Raw genomic sequence first — 16,818 nt, 5'->3', positions numbered from 1 at the left:
CAGAAAAGAGTGAGACTTGGCCAATGTCACAGAGCAAATCCAGAACCCAAACCAGGTCTCTTCACTCCTCTCTTGGAGCTCTTTCCACAATATCACTGTGATGGTTAATTTTATGTGTCCACTTGACCGGGCCCCAAGGTGCCCGGACATTTGGTCCAACGTTACTCTGTAAGGGTGTTTCTGGATGAAATGAACATTTGAATCAGTGGACTGAGGAAAGCAGATGGCTCTCCCAGTGTGGGGTGGGCCTCATTCAATCCTTTGGAGGCCGGACTTGAGCAAAAGGTGGAGTGAGGGAGAATTTGCTCTCAGCCTGTCTTCAAGCTGGAACATTGGGTCTTCTTCTGCCTTTGGACTTGGATTTGAACTAGAACTTATACCATTGGCTCTCCTGGGTATGCAGCTTGCTGACTGCAGGTCTTGGGACTGCTCAGCCTCCATAACTGTGTGAGCCAATTATGAATCTCTCTCTCTCTCTCTCTCTCTCTCTCTCTCTCTCTCTCTCTCTCTCTCTCTCTCTCCCTCTCTCTCTGTATATATATATATATTTCTGTTTCTCTGAGAAGCCCTGACACAGGCAATCACTTTGCAGGCAGCAGGCTTTGAGGGAATTGGAGGCATATTTGCTATCCAGACAGCCTAGCTGCCTTTTCATATGCTAATCCAGAGTTCTGCACCCCGTGGTATACACACAATCATAGTATTCCACGAGGTACTTTTAGGTGGTTCACATAACAACTGTTCTTAAAATGTCAATAGTTATGTAATAATTTTAATGGGAATAGTTAGAAAGATTATAAGTGAACATCAAACCTTGACTGTACATGTATTATCACTTAGGATGAAGCTGAGTAAAATAGTGAGTTGATGTCACATCCATTTAAAGACAAACAGGCAGCTCTGGGAAAATTCTTGAAGGGAGCCCAAGAAGTGTGGGAGTTTGGGAACATCATTAAGTCAAAAAGAGAGAGACATTAATGGAGGCGATTTTGGATTCTTGGGCATGGCAGTGGGAGGATATTTTCCCTCTGAGGAGCTTCCGAGAACCTTTTTGGTGGGCAGAATAATGCCCCCCCAAATGTCTACATCCTAAGTCTCAGAACCTGCAAATCGGTTACCTTCCATGCAAAAGGAACTCTGCAGAGGGATGAAGTTTAGGGTTTTGAGATGGGGAAGTCACCCTGGGTGGTCCAGTGGGCCCAATGACCTGAGCAGGGTCCTTATAAGAGGAAGGCAGGGAAGTCAGTGCGAGAGGAGATGTGACAACGGAAGCAAAGGTGACAGTGATACAATTGCTGGCTTTTAAGATAGAAGGAGGTCATGAGCCAAGGAATGTGGGCAGCCTCTAGAGACTGAAAAAGGCCAGGAAAGGATTTTCCTCTCGGGCCTCCCGAAGGAACTTAGCCCTGGAGACACCTTGCTTTTAGCCCAGTGAGACCTATTTTGGACTTCTGAGCCTCAGAACTGTAAGACAGTAAATGTGTGCTGTTTTAAGCCATCAAGTTGGTGGTGATTTGTTACAGCAGCCAGGGGAAACTAATACTCCCTTCAAAACCTCTAAGGGGCCATTTAGGCATGCTGAGGCCCGCCGGGGGCCCTCCACGCTCCCTGGCAGTGCCTCTGCCATCCTTCTTTCAGTAACAAGGAGAACGCCTTCAACCGATTGCTACCACTGTGTGTTGAGTACCACACGTTAACTAGACTGAAGGAAAGCCTTGTAGCATTGAGGCAGGTGAGAGCGCCACCTGTCCTCCATTTGCCCGTCCACACTGACTCCTGCCCTTCTCCACTCTGCTCTCTGTTGGGGGTAGGCCTACATGGACCCCATCTGTCTGGGGGCGGGGGGTGGGGAGTCTGCATGGACCACAACAACAGGCTCTGTGGTTCTCTGGCTTCCACTCAAGTTTGGCCAGCAGGAGGCACTGGCAGGAAATGGGAAGGTGGGTAGAGAATGGTCAGGGCATTCCTTCTCCCGGCACTCCTCTCTCTGTGGGGCCACCCGGCTTGGCAGAGCCCCTTTACTGAAGACCAGAGTTCCTGCAGGCGGCCCTCCCCACACAGCTCCTTTCTCCAGGTTCCTGTCACTGCTCCTGCCCTTGGCTTTTTCAGGACCAGAGGCGGTAACAGCTCCCTTCTGTGACTAACCTTGAGTGCTGCACTGTCCCTTTCGAGTTCCCCACATCACGCACCCACCATTATTAAATTCTCACCTGCTGCCCACTTTGAGTGAGTCATCACTTCCTGCCAGGCACCCCACTGACACAGCACGATGCAAACGTGACACAGACAAGTTAAGTCACTTATTTAACGTCAAGAACAGGCAGTGGGAGAGGCAGCTCTGGGGCCCACATCTGTCCCAAAACCCTCGGCCAGAGGTTGCCAGCAGGGCCCATAGGCTGTGGGCTACAAAGAGCCAGAGGAAAGACTGTATTTATTTATTTTCCTCTTGAATTCATTGCCAACAGTTAATGACGGGGAGCTTTGGAATACAAACCCAGAGTTATTGCTTCTCTCGAAAGATCAAATGGAGCAGCATGGTTCTAAGTGCTTGTGTGTTAACTCATTGAATCCTCCCAATAACCCCAGGAAGTTAGTATTAGCATGACCTCAATTTTCAATATGGGGAAACTGAGGCACAGAGATTCAATGGCTTGTCTGAGGTTACTCAGCTAACAAGTGGAGGAGCTGGGATCCGACCTAGCTCGTCAATTGACACCGATACACTGAGCCTTCCCACATCACGCACCCACCATTATGTGGCATGGGTTCCCCACGTGCCTCCGTCTTAAACAAACGTGCTTCGGTCACGTGCCTGGCTCCCAAGGACATTTGGGTTTGCAGCTCCTTCCCGGGCTCTTCTCTATCCCTAGCTGAAGAAACCCCAAGTCCTCCCATTGGGCTTGGCTCATTCCCGAGCGTGATCTTCACCCCAGAGCAGGCCCGGCCACCCAGAGGGGTATCTGTCATCCTCTCCAATGCAGCTCACTCTGAAAAATGCTCTCCTAACAGCTCAGTTGCACCACATCGGTGCCTCCCCGACCCATATTTCCACAGCGACGTTGTGGATTTCTGATTGCATCCAGCGCCTGGTTGGAGCCGGTGGGAGCCCACGGCTCACATCCCCGGGCCCATGAACACACAGAGCCCTTGTTTTCCTGGCCCCCACCCTGCCCCGCTCATGTTGGACCCTTGCCTCTGCTTGCCTGAATGGGGCCTCTAACTTTGTCCTTCCTTGGGCACCATCCCGATCAGCCCGCCAATGGGGAAAACAAGCCACGAAGAGGCACTTTCTAAAACGTCTCTGAAATCAAAGCTGGCTGCGCCTCATTCTCCTAGCCTGTCGCCTTCGGAATGGGCAGTTTTGCTGGATTTTGTTTCTTCTCTCTCTCCTCTCTGCTCTTCCTCCGGTTTCTGCCTCTGAGCATCCCGGGGGAGGAGAGTTCGGCTAAATGCCCTCATTGTGAGGGTAACTGGAGCGTCCCAGACGCCTTGAGATGGGTCCAGGAGGGCAGTGACGCCTGTGAAAGGGGATCGATGGCTCTCTTATCGCAGAGCAGCTCTCCTGTCTGGCCCCGTGTGGGCAGGGGGAGGGTGGGGAGAGAATGAAGGGAACTACTAGAAAGAACTGCTTAGATCTCAGGGGAGGCCAATGCAATTTCTAGAAGAAAAGATGAAAAGTGTTATCTGGCCAAAGAGAGCAATTAAATTGGCCATTAGCCTATGGAGTAGGTTTTCATCTCCAAAATTCCCAGAGATTAGAGAGGGAACTGGATTAGTCCCAGGGAAAGCGTCAATGGAGTCCCCAGTCTGCAGTTGTCACTAAATATTTATGTGGTACCTTTGTGTGCAAGGCATTCTGGGAAATGCCTGGGAGGCCCACTTGGCTGGGGGCGGGGGGGTGGGGTACCCGGCAGAATGAGGCCTAGATTCTAAGCTGGATTTTGATTCTAACTGGCTGTGTACCTTGGCAAATCCCTTTCCCTCTGAGCATCAGTTTTCCCAGATCTAAACTGAGAGGGTGGGTCCAAATGATCTTAGCTCACCCGTCTTGGATCAAGAAACCCTAACGAAAAGAGTGCTGTAGATGAATGGTGGTAATGATAGCACATTACGAGTGTACGCTGAACTGTACACTTAAAAATGGTTAAGACAACACATTTTATGTTATGTGTATCTTACCGAGATAAAAAAAAATTGGAAAAAAGGTAAAAAAAATTTTTTTAATTCTTTTTAGAATGGATTTATTATCTATTATGTGGATAACACTGTACAACGACAGTGGCAGACAAATAAGACAGCTCCCGCCTTAAAGGAAGCATTTCACCTCAGGGAGAAGAGAATTTCTTGTTTTAATTCCAAGGGTCTGTAAACTATACCCAGAGGGCCAAATCCCAGATCTGGCTGACTATGTTTGTAAATAACATAAATAAAGTTTTATTGGAATGTAAAAGGAAGGGAGGGAAGGAGGAAGACAGAAGGAAAGAAACCAATTCTATATGGCAGTGTCTGGCATTTACTGCTTGCTATCTACCCTATATGCACCCCCTTCCCTCTTCTTAGCTAACAGAGACCCCCATCTTTGGAAGGGGGTGCGATTTGCTAATTCCCAGGGAATGTGTTACGACTGGTCCAAACCAGTGGTCTCAATTTGTGGCCATTTTGCCCCCCAGGGGACATGTGGCAATGTGTGGAGGCATTTTGGTTGTCACAATTTGGGGGTACGTGTTCCTGGCACTAGATGCTGCTCAACATCCTCCAATACCCATGGCAGCCCCCACCACAAAGAATGGTCTGGTCCAAAATGTCAGTAGTGCAAGGTTGAAAAACTTTGTTCTAGAGCAGGGGTGTCAAAACTGCGGCCCACAGGCCAACTGCGGTCCACAATCCATTGTTAATTGGACCTCAGCAAATTCCAAAAATATATTTAGTTTACTTAAATAAACCAGGTGAGGCAATACGTACTTCACCTCGAGTGAGTGGCTCGGCTGTTTGTGTATTTTACCGCATATGGCCCTTGGTGAAAAACGTTGAAAACAGTTTGGACACCCCTGTTCTAGAGGGAAGAAGCAGAGAGTAAACAAAATAAGCAAGTCAATTGCATGGTAGAGTAGAAGGTGGTAAGAGCTACGTAGAGAACCACACAGTAGGTTGGGGGAATGCCAGGAACGAAGATGGAGATGGAGAGAAGAGGCTGGATTTACTGAAGATCTTATGTGGGGTCGGAGAGACAGAGAGGAGGGAAGGATGACTCCCCGGCTTTTGGCAAGAGCGTCTGGAAGGATTAATGAACAGCTCTACCCGAAGGTCTTCACATCCATTCTTAACTCTCTCTCCTCTGCTAATCCCTCCTCCATTCTCTACGCAGCAGCCAGGGCAATCTTTAAATAGAAATTTGGTACCTCCATTTCCCTTCTTGAACCCCCGAGGGCTTCCAAATGCCTGCTGGGTGCCCACCCATGACCTGACCCCTCCAGGTCCCTTTGCCCCACCTGATTCACCTCCTCAAACACACCAGGTTCTCACCTCTCCTCCCTGTCAGGAACACTGTCTCCCCTGCCACCCACTCTTCATGCCCGCCTGATTCGACTGTTCGGGAAGGGCTTGGTTCCGATGCCATCACCAGGAAACCGACCTGGAACCCTCCTCTGGGTGAGGGGCCTCCCTTGGGCTTTCACAGAGCCCTGCCTGTCCTCCACCAAAGCACTGACCTGCTGATTTGTCATTTTCTGCCTCCTCCACTGGGCGGTGAGGTTGGGAATCAGAAGAGTCTTACTCACCATGGACCCACTGTCCAGGTTTGCCTAGGACTAAGGGGTTCCCAGGATGCTTAGACGTTCAGTGCTAAAACTGGCAAAATCCCGTAAAACCCAAAACCAATCAGTCACCCTGTCTCCCAAATGCTTAGAAAGTTTAGTCCAAGGAAAGCTGAATTCATGTTTGTTGAACGAATAGCAAGTAGAAGATTTACAAACATTTCTTAAATGGATGGATGGATGATGTTCATCGTCAAGGCGTTAATGATCCAAAACCATGAGCTAGACTTCTGGAAGCCCCTGGAACATTCCAACCCCAGTCCATCCGGACGTGCGCTCCAACGACCTATCAAAATCATGGTGTTTCTGCTCTCTAGTGAGGGCCTGCTTCCAAGACCAGGGACCAGGCCCACCTTCTGTCTGCACAGAAAGGGGGGTCAGGGCCATGGGAGAACAACCACGGCGGTGAGTTCAACGACCTACTTTTCCTGGACCCAGAGGCCAGCCCACCCTGGGCCTGGCACTCAGCTGCCCCCCTCTTGGAGTCCCATGTCCTCCCTGTTATCTGACCCTCCATCCAGTACATCTTATCTCACCAGCTTTCAGTAGCCTGCAAAACTAGAAACTGCTTCTCGGGTTTTATTTTTCTCTTTTTTTCTTATTTTCTTTTTTATTTTCTTCTAGGGCAATCAACTCTCCATCTTGATCACATTCTGGAAAAATAGGGGCTAATTGTGTTCTCTGGTCAGGGGGGGTCTCTGTGCCAAGACAAAAGCTGCTTAGGTTGTTTTTGCACATGTAAATTTGGATCCCTGGGGGCCTTACAGGACAGAGGGGCACAGCCCACACCTGAAGACATCTGCTGCATTAGAAATAGAGAATAATTGGGCGTAAGGCAGGATGGCTGAGAGTGTTCTCTGTGCATCAAGCCCAAGTGATGCATCCAGGTGGGGTCCCCCTAGAGCTAAAGTATCTGGGGAGGAATCGGATCATTGAATGGGACCCATACGCAAAAGCAAACACAAAACAAAGATGTACAGTTTGACGAATTATCGCACAATAAACCCCCACACGTACTCATCTTCCAGGGCGAGAAAGAGAACATGGCCAGCTCCCTCAAACTCCTTCTGTGCTCCTTCCCCACCCGAGGTCACTAGCACCCTAACCATTCTGGCCATTTCTTCCTTGTTTTTCTTTATAATGTTTCCATCTAAGCATACATGCATTCCTACGCACTCTAGTTTAGCTCCGATGGCACGCTTTTTTGTAATTAACATTATCTAGCTTATGTGTTTTGTGTCTGGCTGTTTTGCTTGGCATTATTTTTGCACGGTCTATCCTTCTGTGGCATGTAGCTGTAGTTGGTTCATTGCTTACTACCGTGTACTATTCCATGGCATGACAGAATCTCATGTCACTTGTCTGGACATTTGGCAGACAGCTGCCCCACCTAAGAGTTTTTTACTATTATGATGATTATAAATATAAAAAACAACAATATATCTTCATTACTGTTGAATGTATGTCTCAAAATGGCATAGCAGATTAGAGGCTAGATCGTGCTGCTTTAGGAAATGCTGCCAGGTAGTTTTCCAAAGCAGTTGTATTAATTCACACTCCCACCAGCCGTGTATGAGGGTTCTAGGCCTCCTTTTAAATTTCAGTTAATAACTACAATTTTGTGCTGGATGCATGTGGCAGCTTTGGAGTGTCGCTTAGGAAGGGACTAAAAGGATCCCTGACCCCCTGAAGAGACAGCGTGGTAGAGAAGACACAGGTTATTTAAATCATCACACAGCACTGTGATCACAAACTCTAAAGGAATGACACGGGGTTTGGAGAGCTCATGGCAGGGAAAATCTGACCTGGTCAGAGAGCCCCAGAAGAATCTCAGAAGCAATGTTCTCCCCAAGGCCAGAAGGAGAAGCTGCAATTAACCAGGTGAGGATAGAGAGGGAAGTGTGCCAGGCAGATGGCACAGCATGTGCAAAGGCCCTGAGGTGGAAGGGAGCAAGGTGAGTTGAAGGAGCTGGGGGGAAAAAGGTCCAGAGAAGTCAAGAAAGCATCCTTAGGTGACACAGCAAGTTAGTAGCAGAGCTGGGTCTAGACTCCACTGCTAATGGGTCCTTGGCACCCATGGGTTTGTGTGAACGCAACTGATTCCCTTAGGAAGTAGGGCCCCCCACAAGAGGCAGGCCTACCTGTGTGACCTCAGCAGATCCCTTCATCACTGAGTCTTGGTTTCCTCATCTGTAAAAAAGAGGATAGTGGGAGTAAAGCCACAAGCCTTGGGGCTGCCATGGGTAGAAACGGGGGCTGTGCTTGGAAAGGGCCTGGCACACACAGAGTGAGGAGTGTGGTCATCTATCTCCCTCTCCCCAGGCTGCTGGGGGCATGGTTTACAGGAGCTAGGCTTTCCTGAGTACCTACTATGTGCCTGACAGCCCCTCAGGAGGCAGGAGTTATGAGGCTCCCCATGTTGCAGATGAGAGAACTGAGGCTCAGAGAGGTGAACTGACTTGCCCTCAGTCACACAGCAGAAGAGTGGGAGAGCCAGCATGGAACCCTCCCTCGCCTGGAGGGACGGGGGCTGAATTACCTTCTCAGCCTCTGCAGAGGAAGTTTTATCCCAGGAAATCAATAGTGTGAAGCAGGAAATCAGAGAGAACATTAATAATCTCAGGCAGCAAAATGAACTGCTTTGAAGCCGCCGTTCTTGCTGAATCCCATCCTTGGAGAGTGTTACAAATGGTGCAGCTCAGAGTGAAAAGGTCCACCCATGGCCATCCGAGGAGACGTTGAAAGCAGAAAGCACATGATCCAGTTTTCAAGAACAATGGGCTGGTGTGTCTTCTGAGGTCATCCACAAAACAAGTTCTCTGCGGTTCAGACACAACAGGCTCATGTCTCTCAGGCTGGAGGGACCCGGCCTTATAACACTGGTCTGACTGAGCTCAGTGACACGTTTGCTTGGTCTGTCCTGTGTTTTAAAATTGCCTGAATTGGCCAACATTTACAACTGGGTGAATTTTGCATAAAACCAAGGAATTCTTTAGGGAAAAATCATTTGAGAGCTATGACTACCCTGGGCTAGCATTCTCACGGGGTGGGGGTGGAGGGCAGTGGCTGGGGACTGGAGTGGGTATCCTGCAGCCCCCCCCCGCCCCCATAAACAAGGCACTTGGTCTCTGGTTCACTACAGTTCCTCCGCTCTGTCTCCCTCCTAGGGGGCCCATCTACCCACGGAGGCATTTGGATTTGCAACCCCTCTCTGCATCCTTTGAGCCATTACAGCTTTCAGCTGGTGAAGTAACTCATGAGACATGGGGCTTGTTAGGGGATGGCAGCTTTTAGCAAGCAAAACTGGAGGGGAAGTGACAGGTCCAAGGCTCACGGAGGTCAGTGACATGTCCAGGCTGACTCTTCTGGTCATGGGTGTCTCCCATTGCCCTGAAAATTTGCAGAGCTCCGGCCTGGCCTATGTTATCACCACGCCAATCAGAATCATCACTGTAGTAGCAGCCGTAATAACAGGTAGCACTTACTGAGTATACTGCACGCTGGGGTCGGTGCTAAGGACCCTGCATGCCTGAGCTCATTGCATCCTTGTAACCACCCTCTGAGCATTCACTTCCTTATCTTCGGTTATCTGGGTCCTGATTTTCCTTCGAGAACCCATCCCTCTCCCACTATTGGTCTTTGTGACTCAGGAAGCAGCAAAGAGTGATTCAGCCCCCATGAAGTGCCAGGGTTGGTCACATGACCTCAATCTGGCCAACCAGGACAGCCCATTTCCCTGGCTATGGTGATTGGTTCCAGGAGGCCCCAGGTCTCAATTCTCAATTCCAGGACTTGCGGGAACTGAGCTTACAGCTGGCACAGCGTAAGCATGGAGCTGCGGATGGATGGGCATTTGTACCCAGAAGAACAGAGCCCGAGACAGCCCGAGAAGGAAGCCCATACAAAGAAAATGAGACTCACGGGGTGATCTCTTCATAAAGCATATAAATGTTGAATCACCATGTTGCATACCTGAAACTAATATAATACTTTATGTCAATTGTAATTGAAAAATAAATTGTCTAAAGTAAAAATGGACAAAGAAAAACAAAAGGAGGGTCAAAAATCTTGGTGGGAGGGAGAAAGCTGTGACTTTGTGAAGCTTCTGGATCCAGCCAAGCCTGAAGCTGTTTCTAGTTCCATGAACCAATATATTCCCTTCTGTGCCTGAGAATAAGAGTGTAATGATATTGAAGCTGGATTTTCTTTCTCTAACAACCAAAAGAATCCCGATGAATAAAAGTACTATCATTATTTCCATTTTACATGAGTAATCGGAGGCTATGGGGATTGAAGTAAATTTCTCAAGGCCACACAGCTGTGAATTGGTAGCACTTGGATTTGAGTGAGATTTACCCGAAACCTAAAGCAGTGAGGTCAGAAAGCTTGGTCTCCTACAGGGCTAACCCTCTTTCTCTAGGAGCTAAGAATAGGGGGTTGTGAAAACAGCATATGTTCAGAGGTGCTGGTACATTGTGGTGTGTTGGGGAGACCAGGAAGGGAGACAGGGGGCCTGCATCTAGAAGAGATATATAATTATTATTTAAATCAGTTCAGATGCCATACGGAGAAAAATCAAAGCTTTCTGTGGCATTTCCCCAGTGCCACATTTTAATTGTGTCTTATCAAACACGGCTGACATTTGTTTTTTCAAAAAAACTCCTTTAATTAAAAAAAAAAAATCTTTACTAGAAGTTAAAATAGCCCACAGGCTATCCGGTGACAATGGAAGGAAGACAGGGGCATTTCAGCAACTTAAAGCAGATTAAAAAACTAATCTGTTGACTCTTTTTCCAAAGCTCACCTCTCCCTTGGAAGCCTGGGTGTTTTGCATAATGACGCTGAGATCCTGAACTTGCTAATGCCCACTCAGTTCCCTCTTTGCTGGGATTTCAATGGGTTCCCACCTCACGTGGGCGAGGATTCTTCTTGTTGCTCTGGCCAGGGTTTAATTGAATCATTTCACTCCCTGTACTTAAAATGTTTGCAAGGTTTCCTACTGCTGGAAGTAAAGAGCAGAACACTTATGGGGCCCACAAGGCACGGAGAACTGTCCACTTTCGTCGTGTGCCATCTCCTCCCCACGCCAAAATGCTCGTGTCCATGCCACTGTCACCTCAGGACCTTTGCATGTGCTCTTTCCTCTATCTCTCCATCTCTTTTCGCCTGGTTAATCCTACTCACCCTTCAGATTCCGGCTCATTTCTCCTTTTCTTAGGGAAGCCCTCTTTTTAAAGGCTCTGATTTGTGAACCCCCAGTGTCAGATACTTTCCTTCCCGGCAGTTACTTCGAGTTGTAATTACATGACGCATCTCAGAGTGCTCTCTGAGCTCCCATGTGATATAGGAGCTAATATCCTGAGCCAGAGGCTAAACACAGACAGAAGGTGCTGTGGTCTCCAGCAGCAGCTTTAGCTCATGTCCTCACTTTACAGATGAGAACACTAAGGCCGAAGACCGAGACGCTGGCTGTTGTTAAGGGGCTAGCATCTGAACCCTTTGTCGGATTGCAAAGAACGTTCATTTCTTGAGTGCCTGCCATGCGCCAGATACTCTTCTAGGTGCAAAAAGATGTCCCTTACTCAACACTGTGAAAAATGAAGAGTTCCACATACGTGAATTTTCCAGATGCCTGAGGTATCATAACAGCAACACTCGGTTAACCATGGGATCCAAATATTTTACACACTACATTATTCTTTGCCGTCTGCCCTGCCTACTGAATGGGGTTTAACTGTTTCTTAGGGCGATCACAGAAGCCAGCAACATTTTTGCTGCTCTATAACACAGCACATTGTATTACAAGAGTCCCCCCTGATCCGCGGTTTCACTCTCCATGATCTGAAAAGCAGTCAACTGCAGTCCGAAACTATTAAATGGAAAATTCCAGAAATAAACAATTCACAAGTTTTAAATTGTGCGCTGTTCTGAGTAACATGATGAAATCCCTTGCCATCCTGATCTGTCCTGCCGGGGATGTCAATCATCCTTTTGCCACCGTATCCACACTGTGTGTGCGTCCCGCCTGTTAGTCCCTTAGTGGCCGTCTGGGTTACCAGGTCGACTGTCGCGGTATTGCAGTGCTTGTGTTCAAGTAACCCTTATTTTACATAATAATGTTCCCAACATGCAAGAGTAGTGATGCTGGCAATTTGGACATGCCAAAGAGAGGTCATAAAGTGCTTCCTTTAAGTGATAAGGTGAAAGTTCTTGACTTAATAAGAAAAAAAAATATTATGCTGAGGTTACTTAGATCTATGTTAAGAATGAAACTTCTAGCCATGAAATTGCCTAATTTATAAGTTAAACTTTATCAGAGTTATGTGTGTGTATATGAAGAAACAGTATATAGGGTTTGGTACTATCCTCGGTTTCAGGCATCCACTGAGAGTCTGGGAATGTATCCTCCACGGATAAGGGGGGGACTACTGCACATTATTCTATAGTTGGTTACACTGTTCTATAAAACAATGAGATGAGCGTATACTACTGACATGGGGGGTCTTTTGACCCCTACATTAGACCCCCCCCGTGATTCTTTCATTTTCATCATTTTCATGCTTATTTTTATAATCTCTTCATTTGTACCCTTGTTCTCATGCTGTCAGCTCTTAATTGCTTCCGGCTGCTGTCACTGTCCTTTCTCTAGCATCCTACACACTTCTAACTCACTCCTTCCATGGGGAATCAGGTCACGGCGCTTATCAGAATGGTGTGCAAAGTAAGAGTAAACAGGCTCTGAGTGAAGGAAGGTTCGCTGTTTTCTGATATGAACACTGTGGTAATTCAATGGGACGACTTTCTGTTCCTGCTTTATAAGTACAAGTTTCCAGGACAAATGGCCTGCAGTTATGGTGAGACACTTAAAAGCTTTGTGAAAAGGAAAGCTAGTCTGACTGTTCCACACTCTGCATTTCCTCTTTGTCCCACAAGGTAGGCATTCAAACTGCAAAGAGCCCAGGCCACAGACTTGTGAGTGGACATTCTGTGGGGGAGAAATCAGGGCCATCTCAGCAGAGTGGGGCTCACCTTGGGGACAACACAAGAGAGGGCACAACATGAGTGATCTGCCATCTCCAGAAACTTCCACGTGGTTCATCACAGTAAATATCGGGTGGCCCCAGCTTCCTGGAGGTTCAGGGACTTCCTGTGAATCTGCCAACCCAGAGCCTGTGTGCATCACCCTGGTGACCCAGACCCACCTGAGTCCTCTGCTGTCCACTGTCCTAGAGGCCCACACAGACTGCGGCCCCGACAGACCCACGTCACCATCACTAGGCCTGCGCGGATGGACCCTGGCTTGGCTATGTCACTTCCACCTTAATGAACTAGAGGGAGTGGAACGGAAACCTTCCACCGAGGGGTTCCTGAAATAGCTCCTTCTTCCACCTGGAAAGACAGTGGTGACAGCAGGGACGGGAGGCAGGAGGGAGGAGGGGCTGAGCACGCAGGGGCTGAAAGCCCAGCTCTGCCACTTACTATCTATGTGACCCTGGATGACTGTACCAACCTCTCTGAGCCTCGGTGTGCTCATCTATAAAGTGCAGACGGAGGTTCCTTAACACATACGGACACTGAGAGAGAATGGAAGTGAACACCTTACACACAGAAGCCATGAGGATGGAGGTGATTTCCTTCATCATCATCACCAGAAGGGTCAGCAGATCAGGGTCCTGCAGGACCCCCTTGAAGCAGGGGCCAACATATATTAAGTCTTTGGGGGCTACTCCCATTAGAAAAGAAAGTGGGACCGTAAAAGACCAGGTGGGAAAAATCCTTAGTCAGCATATATAATTTTCCTCCCATTCTACAGATGGGAAAACTGAGGCCCCAGAAAGGGAAGAGACTTGCTCAAGACCACTAAGTCAGTTAATAGGGGCAGAGTGGAGACCCAGCTCTCTTTCCTTCCCATTCAGGGGCTCTTCTCTTCACCCTGCACTTGTAGGACAATGCAGAGAACTTAAAGGAAACAGTAAACATAACATCGGGAACTAAGCTAGAAACTTGAATATCAAGACATGGTCAGGCCCTCCTGCCTGTGACTCCAGGATTCCCACTTCTGTGACAAGAGTCATTCCCACCTACCTAACCTCCAGGTTAGTTAAGGGAGAAATGTCGAATGTATGGAGTCGAGGCAGGGAGAGGCACACAGCGGTCCTCCCAGATTTCCAGGTATTAAGACCACAGCCACCTACTTCCCACTGGCTGGGTGGTGTTGGGACATCTCTTCCCTTCTCTGGGTCTCCATCTCCCCATCTAAGAATTCTCCCAGCTCATAGTCTTTGGAGTTGCTGCCTCTTTCCTGACCCTCTGGTGCCTCACCTGTGGATGGATGTCAGCCCCACCTGTCACCTGATCCGGTGATTCACCCACGTATGTTGAATTCTTGCCTTATGTCTCTTGGCCAAGGCCCAGGACCCCAGCTGGGCGTTTTTGCTGAGAGGTCAGCAAACTTCTTCTGTAAAGGGCCAAATAGTAAATATTTCAGTGTTTGCTGGCCATGTGGTCTCGTGGTCTCGGTCACAGCTACTCATCTCTGCAGTTGTAGTTGGAAAGCAGCCATCGACGATATGTAAACGACGGGTGTGGCTGTGTCCCAATAAAACTTTACTTACAAAATAAGGGAGGGGCCCAGATTTGGCCTGTGGGCCACAGTTTGTTAAGCCCTATTCTAACTCGTTCCCAGCTGGGTGTGACACCTCCTCTGGGGCCAGTGTAACCAACTTTCTCTGCTTTGCAAGGGACTCTCCCAGTTTTAGCATGAAATCCTGGGTCCTAGAAAACCTCTCAGTTTCCGACAAAGAAGGATGGTTGGTTGACCTGTCTGGGATCCCTGGCCTGTTTTCTCCCATCTCAGCATTGCTCTGGCTGTGACATTCAACTGTCTCTCCTCTGTAAGGAGGAGGAGGAGGAGGAGGAAGAAGGGCTACTGTTTATTGTGGCATCTGAGTGCCAGGCACTGTGTGAAGGGCTCTCCCAACACGATCTCCTTTGATCCTCTCGGCAACCTGCTTGGGGGCTGAGGTGACCAGAGACACTCCCAGGGGAGGGTCAACACTGGGCTGGATCCAAGTCTAATCTACCTACAGAACCGGATTCCCCAGCTTCCTCTCCTTGAGGACAAAATTGGGGTCTCTCATCTGTGTCTTCAGTGCCCGGCACAGAGTAAGACACAGAAGATTCTGAGCAAACACGGAATGTCAGCAGCTACTGATGCCTGATGCTTGAATCCATGAATGAAAGAACGAATGAATAAGCAAACGCCCCCCACCCACCCCAATCCAGATAGACACTTCCCACTTCTGTGACAAGATTCATTCCTGCCTACTTAACCTCCAGGCGAGATAAGGGAGAAATGTCGAATGTGTGCTAGGATGTCGGTACATCCAGCATGCCGGCTGGCTTTGGGAGGCAATATGGTCTCTAACATCCGGTGATCTGGGTGGAAAGCCCAGGCGCGCCCTTTTGGGTTGTGTGACTGCACAAGCTGATTCACCTCTCTGAGCCTCACAGATGATAACAGAAGAAGATCATAACAGAATCTACCTCATAGCATTGTTGTAATAGATTACACACACACACACACACACACACACACACACACACCATGGTGGGGGGTGCCAAAAAATATATACAAGTGGACACTTTGGTCAGTGTTACTCAAGCAGTAGTTCGCCGTCATCAGAAGTGTCTGGACGCTGATGGTAACCACTGTGAGCACCTCTTGTCATTGCAGACGTCAAACGTGACTTATATTCATCTTTTGTTATCGGTATATATTGAGTATTACAATTTTAATAGTTCTTTTTTCTTGTCTTAAAATGTGTGTACATTTCTTTTGGCACCCTCTGTGTGTATATATAGGGAGAGGCGGGGTGGGGGGTGGGAAGAGAGAGCTAGAGACAGACTGAGCACCTCACACATGGGGCGTGGTATCTGGCAAACACTATCTATTACTACTACTACCATCATCATTATTATTATTACTGCTCATGTCGGGATGAGCAGAAAGCAAGGCAGAAACGGGCTCTCCGTGGTGAGAAGTACGTGTCCCCATCATGCATTTCTGAAGGGGCACCAGGGGTCAAACGGCAGGAGGAAACAGAGTGCCGGTAACTGCGCGGGTTAGTGAGCACCACAATCACGGTGCATCACGAACAACCGCCCAACCCCAGTGACAGGCAGGAAGAGGCATTTAGTTAGTCACCCTGTTTGTGGCCAGCTGGCACATGGCTGAGCTAGGCTCTTCACTGATGTTTGGGCTCAGGGTGGCTGGACATGTGTTCTTTTGGGGGCCAGGCTCGGGGGGGGGGCAGTAGCTACCTTGTGGGAGCTCGTCTCCCAGCCGTGGCAGAAACACACAAGGCCCCCTGAGGCCTAAGCTTTAAACGGACACACGGTCATTTCCACCTCATCCTAATGGCCCAAGCTGGTCACATGGCCAACCCCTAAGTGAAGGAGCAGGAACAGAAATCCTGTCAGCCCCTTGAGTGGGCAGAACAGTGAAGTCGTGTGGCTGAGGACACGGGGAGGAAGGAGGAATTGGGGCCAGGAATGCGTGTACCCTAATAACCAAACACCAGTCAAACCTGGCAGTGGGGCCTCACACTGCCCTGCCCTCCTCCCCAGCTCTTGCCTCATCAGCTCTTGGTCAAAATCTGGAAGAGACCCTTGGCAGTAACACGCGTAGTCCCTGGGGACCCCATCCCTTATTTCCCAACATCTGGACCTGCTCCGGGGAGCCCTTCATCTTAGGCAATTTCTTTCCTCACTTGATTTGTTTATTTAAGGAAAACAAGTTGCTCCTAATTACAAACTGCTGTCGAGATGTTCGGTGCATCCTAGGCTGCTGAGTTTCAGACCTTCTGCCGAAAAGGATACCTGCGCTCTTAACATCTGTGAATTTATTCAGCAACTGTCCTAAAGTGCTGGCTTCTGGCAAGAGAGACTTGGGCTGTGGTGGGGGCCGAGGCAACTGGGGGCAGGGGAATACATGGGCTTCGGG

General features: G+C 48.7%; 1 protein-coding gene across 6 annotated transcripts in view; it reads right to left on the bottom strand.

Moving 5' to 3' along the window:
* The window catches only part of WSCD2 (WSC domain containing 2), a 102,336-nt gene that overhangs the window by 81,082 nt on the left and 4,436 nt on the right, over positions 1 to 16,818 (bottom strand). For 2 of the 6 annotated variants that reach the window (XM_074321634.1, XM_074321635.1), the window contains exon 2: positions 7,955 to 8,003. The exons of the other annotated variants lie outside the window; for them this stretch is intronic. The gene's annotated coding sequence lies outside the window, so the exon portion shown is untranslated. The remainder of the gene's footprint in view (positions 1 to 7,954; positions 8,004 to 16,818) is intronic. 6 annotated transcript variants of the gene reach the window in all.

This window comes from Rhinolophus sinicus, linkage group LG16, assembly GCF_036562045.2.
Source record: "Rhinolophus sinicus isolate RSC01 linkage group LG16, ASM3656204v1, whole genome shotgun sequence".
Classification (NCBI taxonomy): domain Eukaryota; kingdom Metazoa; phylum Chordata; class Mammalia; order Chiroptera; family Rhinolophidae; genus Rhinolophus; species Rhinolophus sinicus.
The sequence above is the reverse complement of the archived record's forward strand: the minus strand, read 5'-3'. Positions and strand labels throughout refer to the sequence as shown.